This window comes from Pseudorca crassidens, chromosome 8 (assembly GCF_039906515.1).
Source record: "Pseudorca crassidens isolate mPseCra1 chromosome 8, mPseCra1.hap1, whole genome shotgun sequence".
NCBI lineage: Eukaryota > Metazoa > Chordata > Mammalia > Artiodactyla > Delphinidae > Pseudorca > Pseudorca crassidens.
The window spans coordinates 16,496,968-16,516,544 of NC_090303.1; the positions used below are offsets into that span (position 1 = coordinate 16,496,968).

Below are 19,577 nucleotides of genomic sequence, written 5' to 3' on the forward strand. Positions count from 1 at the left end.
TTGTGACCTTTTAGCCTCAGAGACACAGGAGGATTTGACTCTTGCCTTAGTTGTTGAGTCCTTGTAGCACTGAGTCAAGGGACCACAGGGGTATGCTGAATGCAGGATGCCAAGAGCCTGCTGAGGACGCATCAGACTCCTGTGCCCCACTGTCTCAACTGTCATCATAGGAATGGGCTTTGGTGAGGTGCAGCTGTGCTGGGAATGGGCTGAGACAGGCAAGGACAAAAGCTGAGGGGACCCCAAGCGAATGGCTTCGCTGAACTGAATTTGTCTGCGTGTTCTCAGCCTCGTCCCTCATACCCAGTGCACACCCTACGTGCAGAGCAAGCCGGAAGTATTCCCAGTCTGTGCCCGAGCCCACAGACTGCCCGCCGTCACCTTGCACGCTGTGTGGTCACCAGCCCTGTGTCTTTCCTAAAGCTAAGCCATCTTGGTGTTGGGTGAAGCTCGGTGAGTTTCCATGCATTCAACTCTCAATCTAAAACTCAGGGCACTGCTATTGATCAAGTGGAGTAAGGTTGCAGCCCTGATCCAAAAGTGAAATTTGCAACACCTGAGGGCAGAAGAGCCCAGAGAAGTAGCTTTTCGTGAGCAAATAATAGCCAACAGACTATCTGTGATATGTAAGGCTCACCCCACTCCACAGCCCCCAACGAGGATGCCTGTTCTCCATCCCAAGTCAGGGTTTGAGATTTCTTCAGAAAAAATATTATAAATGATAACTGTCCATATGGTCAAAATAGTACCATTATTAGGATTATATTTCATTTTCTATGAGCTAGCATAAAAATATAAACATAACCTCATTTTACGTATTTAGAAATATCGACCCTGCTTATTCTAGAAAATGTTTGAAATGACTTACAAGGGTAAAACCCAAGCACAGACCTTGAGAAGTGGGAGTGAATGGAGAAAGAAAAGGAAGTGTTCACGTTATGCGCTACGGCTCAAACATGGAGCCAACCTCCTAGACTATACATGCAGGGCTCACATCAAAGTGCAAGCCCTTTGGAGGAGTTTGGAGTTGGACTGTCACTGCTTCCTCACTCACGGTTAAGTCCCTGGCGCGTCACAGTCTAAACATTCATGGAAGGAATATAGAAACATTAGCATCAACTATAGAGCATACTCCAGCCATAATATGGGATTCTTGGTCCATACACAGATCCTGCCCCACGATCCTCTCAGGGAGAGAGGCCGCCCACGAAGCCCCTATACCGTGTGCTGTCAGGCCTGGCTATCTTCATCCTCCCCATCTCCTTGTGCTTTCCCAAGTTCAAGGTGTTTAGGCTAGAGAGTCAGGCCTAGCTTTGGCTGATACTCCAGTTGCGTGCAGTGATTGTCCCCTCAAAGCTTTGCACCCATGTGCAGGAGAGGGGGGTTTCCTTCTTGAAACTCAGCCCCCGAATCCACAGAAGCACAGAAGTGGGAGCCTGGCGGCCATGTTTGTGTACATGACCTGGCCACCCTCCTCAGAGGGGGACATCTGACCCAGGGTGGGACAATCAGATGCTCCTGCTCGGACATGTGGAACTGCCACTGAAGGTCTGCTAGTCAGTCTCTTCGTGTGGCTGGTCATGTCGTATGTAAACACAGGAGCCATGGGAGGCTAATTTCCAGCAGGTGAACTGGATAAGAATAAAGAATGAAGCACAGAGAAGCAGCTGCAAGCTGGGATTCCAACAGCTGTTCATTTCCTGGATGCATTTCCTCTCTGAGGCCTGGTGCCTACAGATCCACCTGCAGAGTTATGATAATAAGTTTCCTTTGTTCTAATAACTTTCCTTTTTCTGCTTGGAACTTTTTGTGTGACTCATAACCAGGACTCGTTTCTAATACAGTTGAGGACTCCACTGTTCCATCTAGAGCCCTGGAACAGCCGCCAGTACAGCTGTTCTGGGAGAGGCACCACACGGGCCACTGAAGAACCAAGGGCCATGGATGCCTGGTCAGTCAACTGCCAGGGAAGGGGGCAGCAGGAAAGGAACTCTGCTAACTTCACTGTTTTCCCGAGGCCAGCTCTGTCCATATACAGAAGTAAAATGAAAATTCTAGACTTGGAACAATCACTACAAAATGTTAACATTGGTTAATCCTGGGGAGTCTGAACACAGGTGTTTGTTATGATGTTCTCTGTACTTTTCTAAGTTTTCAAAATATTTAATTTGAAAAAAAGAGGGCACAGTATGATACTGAGGTTATGTTGACAGTGCCTTAAGTAAAACAGAAAATATTAATTTAATGGGAAACAAAATAGAACTGTATAAGTCATTTTTTTCAAAATCCCATGTGGCTATAAATGCTAGTACTGCTACACTGAAAGTTTTGGAAAAGAAGATTTTCATGGCTTGTATGTTTATATGAACGTCTTCATAGTCAAGATGTAGGTTCTCCATCACAACTAGGATAAAGGGCCTGGAGCCCGATAGAGCCAGAAGGTCAAAATGTAGAGATCAGCCAGGGTTGAAATGAATCATCTGCTTGGGATGCTGTGCGGGTAATAACCCGTAGATCTGAAGCAGTGATGGACTTCAACAGAAACTGGATCCTGGGAGGTGAGATCAAAGCCTGGCTCTGAAGTGGAGGAAGCTGTGAGGGCAGGAGTCACCCCAGGGTGCAGTCAGGCAAGGTGAGGGGCTGGAATGGGTGTGAAGGACGAGGCAGGCGCGCCAGCACTGGGTCAACAACAGCCTGCAAACTTCGCCTCCTCGCTGGCCAGACACCAAGCAAAGCATTGTTCCTGGAAGGGCCCTGCCGCTGGGTCTCAGGTTCTCCCCACCCAGTCAAGAGGTCAGCAGGCCAAGCTTTTCATGGCAACCAAATGCAGAGGAGGTGCCCGGCGGGCCACTTGGCCTCTCACCTCATGGGACAAAGGATTTTTGTGTCTTCTGACAAAATTCTCAGGCTGTGTGGACAATTTCTATTGTTTCCTGAAAAATCCATCTTCCTAAAAATTGAAACTAACTTAGAGAAATAACAACTCTCTGCATACGTGTCTACTGATTTTTTAATTTTAATTGTGGTAAAATACACATCACATAAAAGCTACCATCTTAACCATTTTTAAGTGTACTGTTCAGGAGTGTTGAGTATGTTCACATTGTTGTGCAACCAACCTCCACAACTCTTTTCACCTTGCAAAACTGAAACTCTGTACCCATTAAACAGCTCCACATTTCTCCCTCCCCCAGCTCCTGGCCACCACCATTCTACTTTCTGTCTTTATGAACTTGACTACTCTAGGTACTTCACATAAGTGGCATCATACAGTATTTCTCTTTTTGTGACTGGGCTATTTCACTTAGCATAATGTCCTCAAGGTTCATCCATAGTGTAGCATGTATCAGAATTTCCTCTGTAAGGCTAACTAATATTCCATTGAGTGTATATATCACATTTTGTTTATTCATTCATTCAAGGATGGACACTTGGGTTGTTTCCACCTTTTGGCTATTTTAAATAGTGCTGCTATGAACATAGGTGTGCAAATGTATTAATTTTTAGTGTACTATACACATTTTACAAAAATAAATAATGATTTATATATTTTCTAACCTGCATTTTAAATTCAACAATTTGTCCTTGGTAGTCTCCCAAGTATTTCCATAAAGTACATATCAATGGAATCATTTTTCCCTAATTTATTATGAAAATTTTAAAACTGCAGAAGAGTTGAAGGTCTAATACAATGATCACCTTCGTATCTACCATTTAGATTCAACAGTTGTTACATTTTGCCATATTTGCTTTATCTATTTCCTAAATATCTCTTACAAACAAGACTCTGTACTTCATGTCCCATCACATCAGAAGACAAGTGATGTCCCATTCCGCTATTAATGCTACCAACTTTCATCACCACGCCACGTGGTTACTCTAGATGTCTCCATCATAAAGGCATTTCCTTTTGCAATTACCAAGTAATCGGTGGGTAATACTTTGTGATGCTGAGAATATCTTGTTACCCCATAACTGTCACCTAATCATTTTAGGTAAAACAATTTCTTGAATCAATTATTTCACTGGAGGTTGATATGATGCTACCAATTGTACAGCAAATGGTACCTATCCATCTGTCTATCTAGTATCACTCTGCACTCGGGTTTTTATTTATTCAACATACGGCAAATAATTAAAGTCATTATTCCATTTGATGTTCAAATTATCCCAAGTTCAGTCAGTGGGAACTCCTTCCACCTGCTATTTGTGACTTATAACATGATTCCATTAGTCTTTTGAGTGATTCCTGGGTTTCTGTGACACAAGTGTCCCAGGCTCATCTTAGACTTTCCTTGCACCATATCTAAAATCAGTCATTCCTCTAAGGAAACCTGGAACTTACTGGGAAACAACTTAGAAACCAACATCTGGGCCCTAGATGTGCTCATTGTCATTGGGATATCATTGTTTTAAGGACCTTTCAGTGGTCAGAACTTCTTACGTTGAAAAAAAAAACCAAAAACATGAATTCATACTGATATTTCCAATCTAAATTTGACATTATAGGTTCTCCCCTATCATTTTTGTTTTTATGTTTACATATATTTTCTCTTCAAATAAAAGTCATGCTTCCCAAAAACATTAGCAAATTTACTTATTTGCTTTATCCTACAATAGCTTTGAAATAATACTTTTAAAAGTGTTATCAAAAAAAAAAGTGTTATCAAAAAATACAACTGCCCGGTGAAGTTGAAGATTTTATTGCAGTTCTTTTTGTCCTTAGAATACAACTCAATACTGCATTAAAAATTCACTTGGACTAACGCTGTTCCCTGGGTGGCTATGTTTCCAGATTGATATATCATTAGGTTCATTTGTTTGTTCTCAATTCGGGGACTTCACACTCTTCCCCTTTGATTTAATTATATTATTTAAATATGTAAAGTTTTTCATCTTTCAGAACTCAGAACAATATAAAAAAACACATTCAGGGAAGTCTCACTCAAAATTAGAAAAAAAATTTTTAAAAACTTGTTTAGGAATTCCCTGGCTGTCCAGTGGTTAGGCCTCTGCGCTTCCACTGCAGGGGGCACGGGTTCGATCCCTGCTTGTGGAGCTAAGATCCCACATGCCATGTGGCGCAGCCAAAAAATAAAAAAAAAATTTAAAAAGAGAAGTCTCACTCCCATCCCAATCCCTGCCCCATCCCTTATTCTCCCAATGGATAGCACCTTTCATTGGCTTCCATGTTATTTTCCTTCATTTCTTTTGACCAAACTAAGCAAACACATGTGTGCACTCTTATTTCTCTCTTCTTTCCAGAAAGGGTAGAATTCTGTATACACTTTTCTACACCTTGCTTTTTCCTGTCTCTATTAATACACAGAGGTCGTCATTATTCTTTTCTATGGCCATGTAATAGTTTATTGTGTGTAAGTACCATTGGTTATTTAGTCAGTCTCCTGCTAATGAACATTGGCTTGTTTCCATTCTTATTATATTGCCCAAAACAAAATACTGAATAACCTTGTGGTATTTTGGAGTTATATATTTAGGATAAATTACTGATATGAAACTACTAGGGCAAAGGGTATTTTGTTAATATTATCAGATTTCTTTTCAAAGAGTTGTGCAGTTTTGCACTTCTATCAGTAATATATGAGAGCACCTGTTTCCTTTATAGTCTTGCCAACAGATCATGTTGTCAAACTTGGATTTGTGCCCATCTGATAAGTAAGAAATGTTATCTGTCAGGATTTTTTTTTAAAGAACTTTTTCCTTTTTCGGTAAGCGTAATGAACATACAATGGACTGCATACATCTAAAGTGTAGAGCTTGAGAAATTTTACAAAGTGAAGAATTAGGAAGCCCCCACCCAGATCCAGTTATGGCACACCAGAAGCCTTCCCCAGCCCCTCCCAGCCACTTCCCTTCCACAAGGGATAGTGCAGGTTTTTTGTCTGTTTTTTTTTTTTTACATCTTTCTTGGAGTATAATTGCTTTACAATGGTGTGTTAGTTTCTGCTCAATAACAAAGTGTATCAGCTATACGTATACATATATCCCCATAAATCCCCCCTCTTGCATCTCCCTCCCACCCTCCCTATCCCACCCCTCTAGGTGGTCACAAAGCACTGAGCTGGTCTCCCTGTGCTATGCGGCTGCTTCCCACTAGCTAGCTATTTTATATTTGATAGTGTATATAAGTACATGCCACTCTCTCACGTCGTCCCAGCTTACCCTTCCCACTCCCCATGTCCTCAAGTCCATTCTCTACATCTGCATCTTTATTCCTGTCCTGCCCCTAGGTTCTTCAGAACCATTTTTTTTTTTAGATTCCATATATATGTGTTAGCATACGGTATTTGTTTTTCGCATTCTGACTTACTTCACTCTGTATGACAGACTCTAGGTCCATCCACCTCATTATGAATAACTCAATTTCATTCCTTTTTATGGCTGAGTAATATTCAATTGTATATATGTGCCACATCTTCTTTATCCATTCGTCTGTCAATGGACACTTAGGTTGCTTCCATGTCCTGGCTATTGTAAATAGAGCTGCAATGAATATTGTGGTACATGACTCTTTTTGAATTATGGTTTTCTCAGGGTATATGACCAGTAGTGGGATTGCTGGGTGGGATGGTAGTTCTATTTTTATTTTCTTAAGGAACCTCCATACTGTTCTCCATAGTGGCTGTATCAATTTACATTCCCACCAACAGTGCAAGAGGGTTTCCTTTTCTCCACACCCTCTCCAGCATTTATTGTTTGTAGAATTTTTGAGGACAGCCATTCTGACTGGTGTGAGGTGATACCTCACTGTAGTTTTGATTTGCATTTCTCTAGTGATTAGTGATGTTGAGCATCCTTTCATGTCTTTGTTGGCAATCTGTATATCTTCTTTGGAGAAATGTCAATTTAGGTCTTCTGCCCATTTTTGGATTGGGTTGTTTGTTTATTTGATATTGAGCTGCATGAGCTGCTTGTACATTTTGGAGATTAATCCTTTGTCAGTTGCTTCATTTGCAAATATTTTCTCCCATTCTGAGGGTTATATTTTCATCTTGTTTATGGTTTCCTTTGCTCTGCAAAAACTTTTAAGTTTCATTAGGTCCCATGTGTTTATTTTTCTTTTTATTTCCATTTCTCTAGGAGGTGGGTCAAAAAGGATCTTGCCGTGATTTATGTCATGGAGTGTTCTGCCTATGTTTTTCTTTAACAGTTTTCTAGTGTCTGGCCTTACATTTAGGTCTTTAATCCATTTTGAGTTTATTTTTGTGTATGGTGTTAGGGAGTGTTCTAATTTCATTCTTTTACATGTAGTTGTCCAGTTTTCCCAGCACCACTTATTGAAGAGGCAGTCTTTTCTCCATTGTATATTCTTGCCTCCTTTATCAAAAATAAGGTGACCATATGTGCATGGGTTTATCTCTGGGCTTTCTATCCTGTTCCATTGATGTATATTTCTGTTTTTGTGCCAGTACCATACTGTCTTGATTACTGTAGCTTTGTAGTAAAGTCTGAAGTCCAGGAGCCTGATTCACCAGCTCCGTTTTTCTTTCTCAAGATTGCTTTGGCTAGTCGGGGTCTTTTGTGTTTCCTTACAAATTGTGAAATTTCTTGTTCTAGTTCTGTGAAAAATGCCACTGGTAGTTTGACAGGGATAGCATTGAATCTGTAGATTGCTTTGGGTAGTATAGTCATTTTCACAATGTTGATTCTTCCAATCCAAGAACGTGGTATATCTCTCCATCTGTTTGTGTCGTCTTTAATTTCTTTCATCAGTGGTTTATAGTTTTCTGCATACAGGTCTTTTGTCTCCTTAGTAGGTTTATTCCTAGGTATTTTATTCTTTTTTGTTGCAGTGGTAAATAGGAGTGTTTCCTTAATTTCTCTTTCAGATTTTTCATCACTAGTGTATAGGAATGCAAGAGATTTCTGTGCATTAATTTTGTATCCTGCTACTTTACCAAATTCATTGATTAGCTCTAGTAGTTCTCTGGTAGCATCTTTAGGATTCTCTATGTATAGTATCATGTCATCTGCAAACAGTGACAGCTTTACTTCTTCTTTTCCAATTTGGATTCCTTTTATTTCTTTTTCTTCTCTGATCGCTGTGGCTAAAACTTCCAAAACTATGTTGAATAATAGTGGTGAGAGTGGACAACCTGTCTTGTTCCTGATCTTAGAGGAAATGGTTTCAGTTTTTCACCGTTGAGAACGGTGTTGGCTGTGGGTTTGTCATATATGCCTTTATTATGTTGAGGTATGTTCCCTCTATGCCTACTTCCTGGAGGGTTTTTATCATAAATGGGTGTTGAATTTTGTCAAAAGCTTTTTCTGCATCTTTTGAGATTATCATATGGTTTTTCTCCTTTAATTTGTTAATATGGTTTATCACATTGATTGATTTGTGCATATTGAAGAATCTTTGCACTCCTGGGATAAACCCCACTTGATCATGGTGTATGATCCTTTTAATGTGTTGTTGGATTCTGTTTGCTAGTATTTTGTTGAGGATTTTTGCATCTATGTTCATCAGTGATATTGGCCTGTAGTCTTCTTTCTTTGTGATGTCGTTGTCTGGTTTTATCAGGGTGATTGCCCCCTCTGCTATATTTTGGAAGAGTTTGAGAAGGATAGGTGTTATCTCTTCTCTAAATGTTTAATAGAATTCGCCTGTTAAGCCATCTGGTCCTGGGCTGTTGTTTGTTGGAAGATTTTTAATCACAGCCTCAATTTTGGTGCTTGTAATTGGTCTGCTTATATTTTCTATTTCTTCCTTGTTCAGTCTCGGAAGGTTGTGCTTTTCTAAGAAATTGTGCATTTCTTCCAGGTTGTCCATTTTATTGGCATAGAGTTGCTTGTAGTAATCTCTCCTGATCCTTTGTATTTCTGCAGTGTCAGTTGTTACTTCTCGTTTTTCATTTCCAATTCTATTGATTTGAGTCTTCTCCCTTTTATTCTTGATGAGTCTGGCTAATGGTTTATCAATTTTGTTTATCTTCTCAAAGAACCTGCTGTTAGTTTTATTGATCTTTGCTATTGTTCATTTCTTTTTCATTTATTTCTGATCTGATCTTTATGATTTCTTTCCTTCGGCTAACTTTGGGGGGTTCTTTTATTCTTCTTTCTCTAATTGCTTTAGGTGTAAGGTTAGGTTGTTTATTTGAGATATTTCTTGTTTCTTGAGGTAGGATTGTATTGCTCTAAACTTCCCTCTTAGAACTGCTTTTGCTGCATCCCATAGGTTTGGGTTGTCGTGTTTTCATTGTTATTTGTTTCTAGGTATTTTTTGATTTCCTCTTTGATTTCTTCAGTGATCTCTTGGTTATTAAATAGTGTATTGTTTAGCCTCCATGTGTTTGTATTTTTTACAGATTTTTTCCTATAATTGATATCTAGTCTCATAGTGTTGTGGTCGGAAAAGATACTTGATACGATTTCAATTTTCTTAAATTTACCAAGGCTTGATTTGTGACCCAAGATACGATCTTGGATGTTCCATGAGATGTTCCATGTTCCTGCAGAATGTTCCATGAGCACTTGAGAAGAAAGTGTATTCTGTTGTTTTTGGATGGAATGTCCTATAAATATCAATTAAGTCCATCTTGTTTAATGTATCATTTAAGGCTTGTGTTTCCTTATTTATTTTCATTTTGGCTGATCTATCCATTGGTGAAAGTGGGGTGTTAAAGTCCTCTACTATGATTGTGTTACTGTCGATTTCCCCTTTTATGGCTGTTAGCTTTGCCTTATGTATTGAGGCGCTCCTATGTTGGGTGCATAAACATTTACAACTGTTATATCTTCTTCTTGGATTGATCCCTTGATCATTATGTAGTGTCCTTTGTCTCTTGTAATAGCTTTTACTTTAAAGTCTATTTTGTCTGATATGAGAATTGCTACTCCAGCTTTCTTTTGATTTCCATTTGCATGCATTATCTTTTTCCATCCCCTCACTTTCAGTCTGTATGTGTCTCTAGGTCTGAAGTGGGTCTCTTGTAGACAGCGTATATACGGGTCTTGTTTTTGTATCCATTCAGCCAGACTATGTCTTTTGGTTGGAGCATTTAATCCATTTACGTTTAACGTAATTATCGATATGTATGTTCCTATTACCATTTTCTTAATTGTTTTGGGTTTGTTATTGTAGGTCTTCTTCTCTTGTGTTTCCTGCCTAGAGAAGTTCCTTTAGCATTTGTTGTAAAACTGGTTTGGTGTGCTGAATTCTCTTAACTTTTGCTTTTCTGTAAAGGTTTTAACTTCTCCATTGAATCTGTATGAGATCCTTGATGGGTAGAGTAATCTTGGTTGTAGGTTTTTCCCTTTCATCACTTTAAATATGTCTTGTCACTCCCTTCTGGCTTGCAGGGCTTCTGCTGAAAGATCAGTTGTTAACCTTATGGGGATTCCCTTGTATGTTATTTGTTGTTTTTCCCTTGCTGCTTTTAATATTTTTTATTTGTATTTAATTTTTGATAGTTTGATTAATATGTGTCTTGGCATGTTTCTCCTTGGATTTATCCTGTCTGGGACTCTCTGTGTTTCCTGGATTGATTGACTATTTCCTTTCCCATATTATGGAAGATTTCAAGTATAATCTCTTCAAATATGTTCTCAGTCCCTTTCTTTTTCTCTTCTTCTTCTGGGATCCCTATAATTCCAATGTTGGTGCATTTAATGTTGTCCCAGAGGTCTCTTAGACTGTCCTCAATTCTTTTCATTCTTTTTTTTTTTTATTCTGCTCTGCAGTAGTTATTTCCACTATTTTATCTTCCAGGTCACTTATCCGTTCTTCTGCCTCAGTTATTCTGCTATTGATTCCTTCTAAAGAATTTTTAATTTCATTTATTGTGTTGTTCATCATTGTTTGTTTGCTCTTTAGTTCTTCTAGGTCCTTCTTAAATGTTTCTTGTATTTTCTGCATCTATTTCCAAGATTTTGTGTCATTTTTACTATCATTACTCTGAATTCTTTTTCAGGTAGGCTGCCTATTTCCTCTTCATTTGTTTGGTCTGGTGGGTTTTTACCTTGCTCCTTCACCTGCTGCATATTTCTCTGTTTCCTCATTTTGCTTAACTTACTGTGTTTGAGTTCTCCTTTTCGCAGGCTGCAGGTTCGTAGTTCCTGTTGTTTTTATTGTCTTCCCCCAGTGGCTACTGTTGATGCAGTGGGTTGTGTAGGCTTCCTGGTGGAGGAGACTAGTGCCTGTGTTCTGGTGGACGAGGCTGGATCTTGTCTTTCTGGTGGGCAGGACCACATCTGGTGGTGTGTTTTAGGGTGTCTGTGACCTTATTATGATTTTAGGCAGCCTCTCTGCTAATGGGTGGCATCACATTCTTGTCTGCTAGTTGTTTGACGTAGGGTGTCTAGCAGTGTAGCTTGCTGGTCATTGAATGGAGCTGGGTCTTAGTATTGAGATGGAGATCTCTGGGAGAGCTTTCGCCACTTGATATTATGTGGAGCCACGAGGTCTCGGGTGGGCCAATGTCCTGAACTCGGCTCTTGCACCTCAGAGGCACAGGCCTGACACCCAGCTGGAGCACCAAAACCCTGTGAGCCACACGGCCCAAGTCTACAGTTGTTCCCAAAGTCCACTGCCTCAATTTGGGGATGATTTGCTGTCTATTCAGGCATTCCACAGATGCAGGGTACATCAAGTTGACTGTGGAGATTTAATCTGCTACTCCTGATGCTTCTGGGAAGTGTGAGGTCTTCTGCCAGCGTTCAGTAGGTGTTCTGCAGGAGTTGTTCCACATGTAGATGTGTTTCTGATGTATTTGTGGGGAGGAAGGTGATCTCCATGTCTTACTCCTCGGCCATCTTGAAGGTCTCCTTCAGTGGCTTTTTCATTCCCGCTCCTTTCAGCTCCTTCAATAGTGTAGTTTTAATTTGCCTTCACTCATTATAGTCGGTTGAACATCTTTCCATATGTTTAATTACCATATACTTTCTAAATTTTCAATAGCTAGTGATTTAACCTTTTGTGTCTGATATAAGTTGCAGATATTTTTTCTCTGCCATTTGTCTGTTGACATTATTTACATTTTTTTCTACAATGCAAAAGACAGTACTTTTTTTTTTTTTTTTTTTTTTTTTTGCAGTACGCGGGCCTCTCACTGTTGTGGTCTCTCCCGTTGCGGAGCACAGGCTCCGGATACGCAGGCTCAGCGGCCATGGCTTACGGTCCCAGCCACTCCGCGGCATGTGGGATCTTCCCAGACCAGGGCACGAACCCGTGTCCCCTGCTTCAGCAGGCGGACTCTCAACCACTGCGCCACCAGGGAAGCCCAAGATTGTACATTTTTGAAGTCAAATTCCTTTTATTGCTCTTGCATTGTGTCATATTTAGAAAACCTTTCCCTACTTTCAGGTTATAAAAAAATTCACCCATGATTTCTATTATCTCTGTATGGTTTTATTTTGTTAACATTTAGATCTTTATCTCATTTGGAATTTATCCTTGTGTATGGTGTAAAGTATGGGTACAATTTTATCTTTTCCCAGTTGTTCTAACATCATCCATTTAAAAGTCTATCTTTTTCCCAGTTATCTGAGATGCCACCCTTATCATATACCAACTGCAGATCTATGTCAGTCTGCTTCAGGACTCTACTTTATTCCATTGGGTTGTCTATCTATTCATGCACCTGTGTCACACTGCTTTAATTACAGAGACCTAATAGTGTGTTGTTTCATAATCTCGTAGAATTTGCCAGACCTCCTTTTCCAGGATTTTCCTAGATATTTGGGTTTTTAAATTTTTCCATATGAAATTTAGAATTAACTTATTTAGCTCCAACAAAAACCACCCTTTTGGTATTCGGAGGGGGAAGAATGGATATCTGTATGATGTTGTCATCCTATTCCCCTGCAAAAAAAAAAAGTCTTTACATTTTTTCAAATCTCATTTTGTGTTTTTGTATCTTTCAGGAGTGTTTGAAAGTTTTCCTGTACAGATTTTGCAGATTTCCTTTGAGTTTATTCCTAAGTGGTTTGTCTTTTGTTGTTTTTGATGTTGCTGTTTTTTTTTTTTTTTTTTCGCGGTACGTGGGCCTCTCACTGTTGTGGCCTCTCCTGTTGCGGAGCACAGGCTCCGGACGTGCAGGCCCAGCGGCCATGGCTCACGGGCCCAGCCGCTCTGCGGCACGTGGGATCTTCCTGGACCAGGGCATGAACCCGTGTCCCCTGCATCGGCAGGTGGACTCCCAACCACTGCGCCACCAGGGAAGCCCGATGTTGCTGTTTTAAATGAGATCTTCCATTGTTATTTTCTAGCAGACTATTGTTTGTATATATTAAAGCTATTGACTTTTCAGGTTAATTTTATATACAGATACCTTACTGAACTCTCTTAGTTTGAATCAGTTTCAATTAGTTTTATTTTTTAGGACCTTTATGTTTTCCAGGTATACTGCACCCATATCACTGGTAGAGATAGTTTTTATCTCTTCTTTTCTAATTCTCGTGTCTTTAAATATTTTATCTCTATGATTATATTGGCCAGTAAATCCAACACAATATTAAATAAGGTGGAGAAAATGGCCATCTTTGCCTTCTTCCTGAGTTTAGTGGGAAAGGGGCTATGGTTTCACTATTAAGCAGATTAAGAACGCTACAGATTTCATCATATTAAGGAAGCATCAATCAGTTCTTTTGAATGCTTTGTATCAAGAATGTTTATTGAATTTTATCATCTGCCTTTCACAGATGTTTACAGATTCCCTAAAATTGAATCATCCTTACATTCCTGGAATAAACCTCATTTGATCATAATGTATTCTTTTTTTTTAATGTGCTATTGGGTTCGGTCTGCTATTTGGGAATTTTTAATCAGTGATTGCATCAATTTTCATAAATGACATTGCTTTACAATAATTTAACAGATGCGTAGTTCTCTTGTACACATATACCATAATTTGCTTCAGTAGTTCCCTACTCATGACCACTTAGATTATTTCCACAGTTCGTTAGTATTAACAATGCTAAATACAAATTGGAGATAAGCCCTTTTGCCTTTCTGTTTCTATATCCCTATTTAAAATTTATAGCCTGGGATTGTTGGATCAAGGGAAATTCCCATTTTGTATTTTATGAGGTACTACTGTTTCCCAAAAAGGAACAGTGGAGGTTTTAACTGGATGTAGAGCTTCATTATTTTCTTCCCATTAGAAAAGTTACCAGAAGTTTACCCTACTGTGAGAAAACAGGAGATACCCTTTCTGTCTAATTTTCCTACCTCAGGATATGGTTTACAAACAGCATGAAAAGCACTGTAAAGTAGCTTTGGTCAAGGAATTAAGGCTCCCTGTCTACCACTGGTGAGCTGTATGATCATAATTTTAATCTCCATGTTTCCCATATATAAAGAGAAATTAAAATTTTGATCTCACAGCATTATTATGAAGATGATTTGAGATAATGGATGTGAAATTGTTATGTAAATGAAAGGATATATAGAGTTTTGTAGGAAAGTCTGATTACAGTTGTGTTTACTATAATCAGTTAATGTTTAACAAGTAAACTGCTCATTTAACTTGTACACATTAAGATGTGGTCTGCTATGTAACAAAGAAGGGTTAATTCATTCAGATGAGATGGAGAGATGAAGGAGAGAACACTCCTGAGGGCATAATAGACCCCTTTGTGTAAGACCTAGCAGGCATTCTCACCCATTCTCCCTGACCTGCTTCTCACTATAGAAGCTAAGAAAGTATACTCATGTACTCGTTTTCTTAGCCTTCCTACAAGCTAGGAGTATTACTGGTTCTGGCCTTGGAGACCTAAAGGGAAGTCTATGGGGAGAGGGAATCCTCTGGAAACTTCTTTTCTCACAAAGAAAGAAGAGGAGAGTCTCTGTTGCACTCCACTTCCTTCATTTTCTGTCTCTGAACGTAGTTGGGTGAGAACTTAATGCTTGGAGTGGAGGCAGCCATCCTGAAGCCATGAGGCAACAAGTCAGCATGCCCTCTTGCAACTATGGGCCAACATTCCAAGAATGGCAGAGTGGATGCATGGAGAAGAACCAACCAGGGGCCCTGGTGAAACTGTTGAGTCAAACCTACAGACACGTATCACCAGAATTCTGAGGTAAACAAAAAAATCCTTATAATTTAAGCCTCTGACAGTGAAATTTTCTGCAGCCAAAAGCACCTTACATGAAATAAGTAAAAACCAATACTTTACAGGTATGACCTATTGGATTCCTTATAACAAGTCTGTGAAAGCCTTCCCTTCCAGAATGAGCAGGGCCCAAGGATTTGGTTAATCCTAGAATGCAAAATACCAGACACTGGCCTGGGCATAAATGAACCCAAATAGCTACTGCCTTCACAGCCAAGGAGCAACTGTTTTTCTGTCCTGAATTGGGTTAGTCAGGAAAAAAAAAGTCTAAGGCAGAAGTTACAGACTGACAAATTCAGCTGGCTGACATGTTATTAGCTTTTTTCTTTTTTAAAAAAACAGATGAGAAAATATAAGGCTCAGAGCATAATTTAGTAGTAAATAATGGTGCCAGAATCAAACCCAAGATGTGATCTCCAACCAGACTCATTCTAATTCACTGATACCACATTCTTTGCCTCCTTTCACAGGGGAAAGGAGTGATTCTTACCATCCATGTAGGAGTACTTGGCCATCCAAGATATACTAAATTACAGAGAAGGGAGTGGACAAATATTATATTGTGATTACAAAAGTACTCTGGCTTTTATGGAAGAAACTGGACAAATTTTGGATTTGTTTAATATGCAATATAATAGATTAGTAATGCATGCTGGCTTTCTGACTCTCCACAGGAAGAATTGAGCTGTGGCCACTTGACATTCTGGTGTATACCAAGATCGAGTTACACCCTACAGTAATCATGAGACATAAAAGAAAAACACTATTTCAAAATTGTTGTGTTAGACACCAACTCATCGTGCAGGCTGATGCCAACCACATATAACAAAAGGAAAATTAAATTACTTGAGAATGCAGCCCTAGGAAAAGTAAAGTCAAAGAATAATTACGTGTGCCATTTAAGAGGCTGTAAGGTGATGGGCCTCCGCTGCTTGGATTCTAGTTCAAAAGAAGAAAAGGGTGCTCAAGAAATTGAAGAGTTTTATGTTTCACAAATGTATCGGGATGAATATTGGCAAAGTGTAGGCATATAGTCTTTCATCTGATGGAATATAATAAAAAAACCTTCTCATGAGGCAATAGTTCAAGCTGGCTTTTTTTTCACCACCACTAAAAGAAACAGCCTCTTTAGTACTGAGATACCCATGTTGCCATGGTACACAGTGACTTCTAGAACTTCGTATCAGGGGTATTAAGGAGGTTGGGAGGGTATAAGGATAGTCAGGTTCATACAGTCAGCACTATGCTTTTCAGCAGAAAAATATCAGGTCTGAAGCAGGTGCTGTCTCCGCTTGAGTTCAACCAGCTCAGATAGCTCCATGGTGGCCCAAGCATCTTCCTCAGAGGAACGTCTTCCATTCCCAGCCTGGAATCCTGGGTCATCGGCTTCTCGGTGAGACACTCTGGGCAGTAGGCCTTACAATTCCAGAGGATATAAGAGGTATCTCAGTAAGGGACTTGGGGGCAATGTTTTAGTAGCTTTGGAGTCGATGCAGATGGTTCTGCTCACCACAGTCTTCCCTGAAAGTATTTTCAAGCAACCTCAGAGCCCTTGCATTCATCATGGCTGCTCCTGGATGCCACACTAACTAGTCTGGTGGTTCATGACGTCAGATATAGTCCTCATAATTTATACGTCACCTGTAGCTGACAAGGCTACATCGGACCTAGGAACTGTTATGCCCCTTGGCCCTGTGCCACCATCTTTCCATCTGCCAGCATTTTCCCTGGCAACTTCTGAGATGCTCCAGAGCAGCAGATTCTCTGTGTTCTATGATCTGAATGTTTTTACCTCCCCCAAAGTTCATGTTGAAAACCTAAAGCCCAAGATGAGTATTAGGAGTGAGACTTTTGGGAGGTGATTAGGTCCTGAGGGTGGAGCCTACATGAATGGGATTAGTGCCTTTATAAAAGAGTCCCCAGAGAGCTAGCTGGCCCCTTCCACCATGTGAAGATACAATGAGAAGTCTGAAACCCAGAAGACGGTCCTCACTCACTGGCAGAGCTCACACTCTGGACCTTTCCCAGTAGACCTAACTTTAAGCCACAATAAGAGCAGCCTTCTGTGAAGGGGCAGGGGTCATCCAAGGCACTGCAGCCTTTTTGTCCAGGAGCAGCTGCTTCTTCTGTTTGGGGGCCATCTATCCCAAGAGTTTCTCCTTTCTTTGCAAGGTCTGAGGGCAACGTAGTCGCCCTGCTAGGGTCTGATTCTTCAGATGGCCTCTTGGTTCAAGATGCACTGCTTCTGAAGAAAACCACTGGTGCTGGGGAAACTTCCAATGCCCATATTGGGGGAAATTCTCCAAACCTGAGATTGAGGAGCAGGAGAACACTGAAGGCAGTGTTTGATGAGAGAAGAGCTGAGAGTAGCTCATGCATGAAAGGAGCCTGGGTGATCCATTGGTCATGGCATGCCCTCCTACCTGTAGTGGAGTGTATGCTCCACTATAACCCTGCTTTAAAACTTTTCAAAATATGGGTAGGCACTGTAATTTAATTCTCAAAAATTGTCCTTAACAAAGAAGATATAAGATGTAAAATATAAGGGAATGATAAACCATAAAACCATCACACGTATCCATTAGTTTATTGTTAAAATGTAATTCTGAGGAAAAAGATAGAAAATACAAATATAGAATATTGGGAAGAAAAGGGGATATTGATAGATAAGGTGAAGATTTTTAAGTTAACAGAATATTATGAATGGACTTGAGGACAAGGGGAGTGGGAAGGGTGAGCTGTTACGAAGTGAGAGAGTGGCATGGACATATATACACTACCAAATGTAAAATAGATAGCTAGTGGGAAGCAGCCGCATAGCACAGGGAGAGCAGCTCGGTGCTTTGTGACCACCTAGAGGGTTGGGATAGGGAGGGTGGGAGGGAGACGCAAGAGGGAGGAGATACGGGGATATGTGTATATGTATAGCTGATTCACTTTGTTATAAAGCAGAAACTAACACACCATTGTAAAGCAATTATACTCCAATAAAGACATTTAAAAAAAGAGAGAAATATTATGTACAAATGTGTTATGATGACAAATAGAATCTTGATGAAATAAAAGCTTTTCTAGGAAAATATAAACAACCAGAACTAAGACTTAAGCAGAAAGGTAAGCAGGTCAATAACCAGAAAAAAAAATCCTTACAATAGCCTAGTGGCATTTTAGATGTTCGATCTTAAAAAGAGATCAAAGAGTTACTTCTTCAAAAGGAGTTGGGTCCACATGGTTTCATGACTCAGTTTTTTCCAACCTCAAGACTATAGAGCATAGAGAAATACAGAAAGCTTGCCAATTCTTTTACAAAGCTGTGAAAACCCTGACATTAAAATATAGAAAACACAAAAATATAAACTATAGATCAAGCTAAATTATGGCTATAGATTAAAAACAAATATTAAATACTAGCAAATCAAATCAAGCAGACTATTTAAAGAATAATGCATAATAATAAATTGGAATTTATTTTAGAAATGCAAAGATGGTTTAATGTCAGGCAATCTATTAGTACAAGTCACTAGGTTGGGGAAGTTTAAGATTCATTCTGATTAGAATAAATTCTTTATAATATAGGTCAGAAAAATATTTACTGAACATGATAGTGTATCTTTGTTAAACCAGCAGCCAGTAGGAGACTTAAGTGTGACAAATTAGAGGCATTCACTTTAGAGTGAGACTCATGACAAGGGAGTGTGACATCACTGCAGGTATGTCATTTTGCCTTTCAGTTTCTTGTTTATCATATTTGAAATCACTAAAAATAATTAGGCTCCTTATAGGTGTGAGTGTGGGAAACATGAACATTCATATTCTGCCAGTTGAAATATCAGCTGGAACAACCTTCCTGAAGAGCAAAGTTGTCAAAAATTTATAAATGTGCAATCCCTTTTCAATCATTTTCTTATCGAAGAATCTATCCAAAATATTTTTAAAGTGGTACACATATAACTGCACACAAATACAAGGTCATACATGTAGTTGTTTATACTAGTGAAAAATAGAGGGGAAAGAAATATAACTGGGGACTTCTCTGGTGGCACAGTGGTTAAGATTCCACACCCCCAATGCAGAGGGCCCGGGTTCGATCCCTGATCAGGGAATTAGATCCCGCATGCATGCCGCAACTAAGAGTTTTCACGCCTTAACTAAGGAGCTGGTGAGCCACAACTAAGGAGCCCGCCTGCCACAACTAAGGAGCCTGCCTGCCACAACTAAGACCCGGTGCAACCAAATAAATAAAGAGAAAAAGAAACATAACTGTCCCCTATAAGGGACTGTTCACAGAAACTCTGTTCCATCCATTAGCCAGAATACCATGCAGTCATTAAAAATGATTCTGTTAAAGATTACCTAGTGGCATGAGAAATATGTACAATGTTTTGTTAAATTTAAAAAATCACAAAGCATGTTTCCACTGTAATTTTAGAATTGTATATACAGAAATAGAAATTAAAAATCCAGAAGCACATATATAAGGGTTGTTAATCCTGGACAACAGG

The 19,577-nt window shown here is 39.6% G+C and overlaps 1 protein-coding gene and 1 long non-coding RNA gene across 8 annotated transcripts in view; one reads left to right on the forward strand and one right to left on the reverse strand.

Annotated features, from left to right (window-relative positions):
* The window catches only part of LOC137228863 (uncharacterized), a 211,862-nt gene that overhangs the window by 187,497 nt on the left and 4,788 nt on the right, over positions 1 to 19,577 (forward strand). For 4 of the 7 annotated variants that reach the window (XR_010945386.1, XR_010945390.1, XR_010945392.1 and 1 more), the window contains one exon: positions 14,851 to 15,042. The exons of 1 other annotated variant lie outside the window; for it this stretch is intronic. This is a non-coding gene — a long non-coding RNA (uncharacterized lncRNA). Of the gene's footprint in view, positions 1 to 12,056; positions 13,111 to 14,850; positions 15,043 to 19,577 lie in introns of those variants that run through there. 2 more of the 7 variants (XR_010945388.1, XR_010945391.1) reach the window with 2 other exon arrangements.
* The window catches only part of EPDR1 (ependymin related 1), a 33,138-nt gene that overhangs the window by 3,361 nt on the left and 10,200 nt on the right, over positions 1 to 19,577 (reverse strand).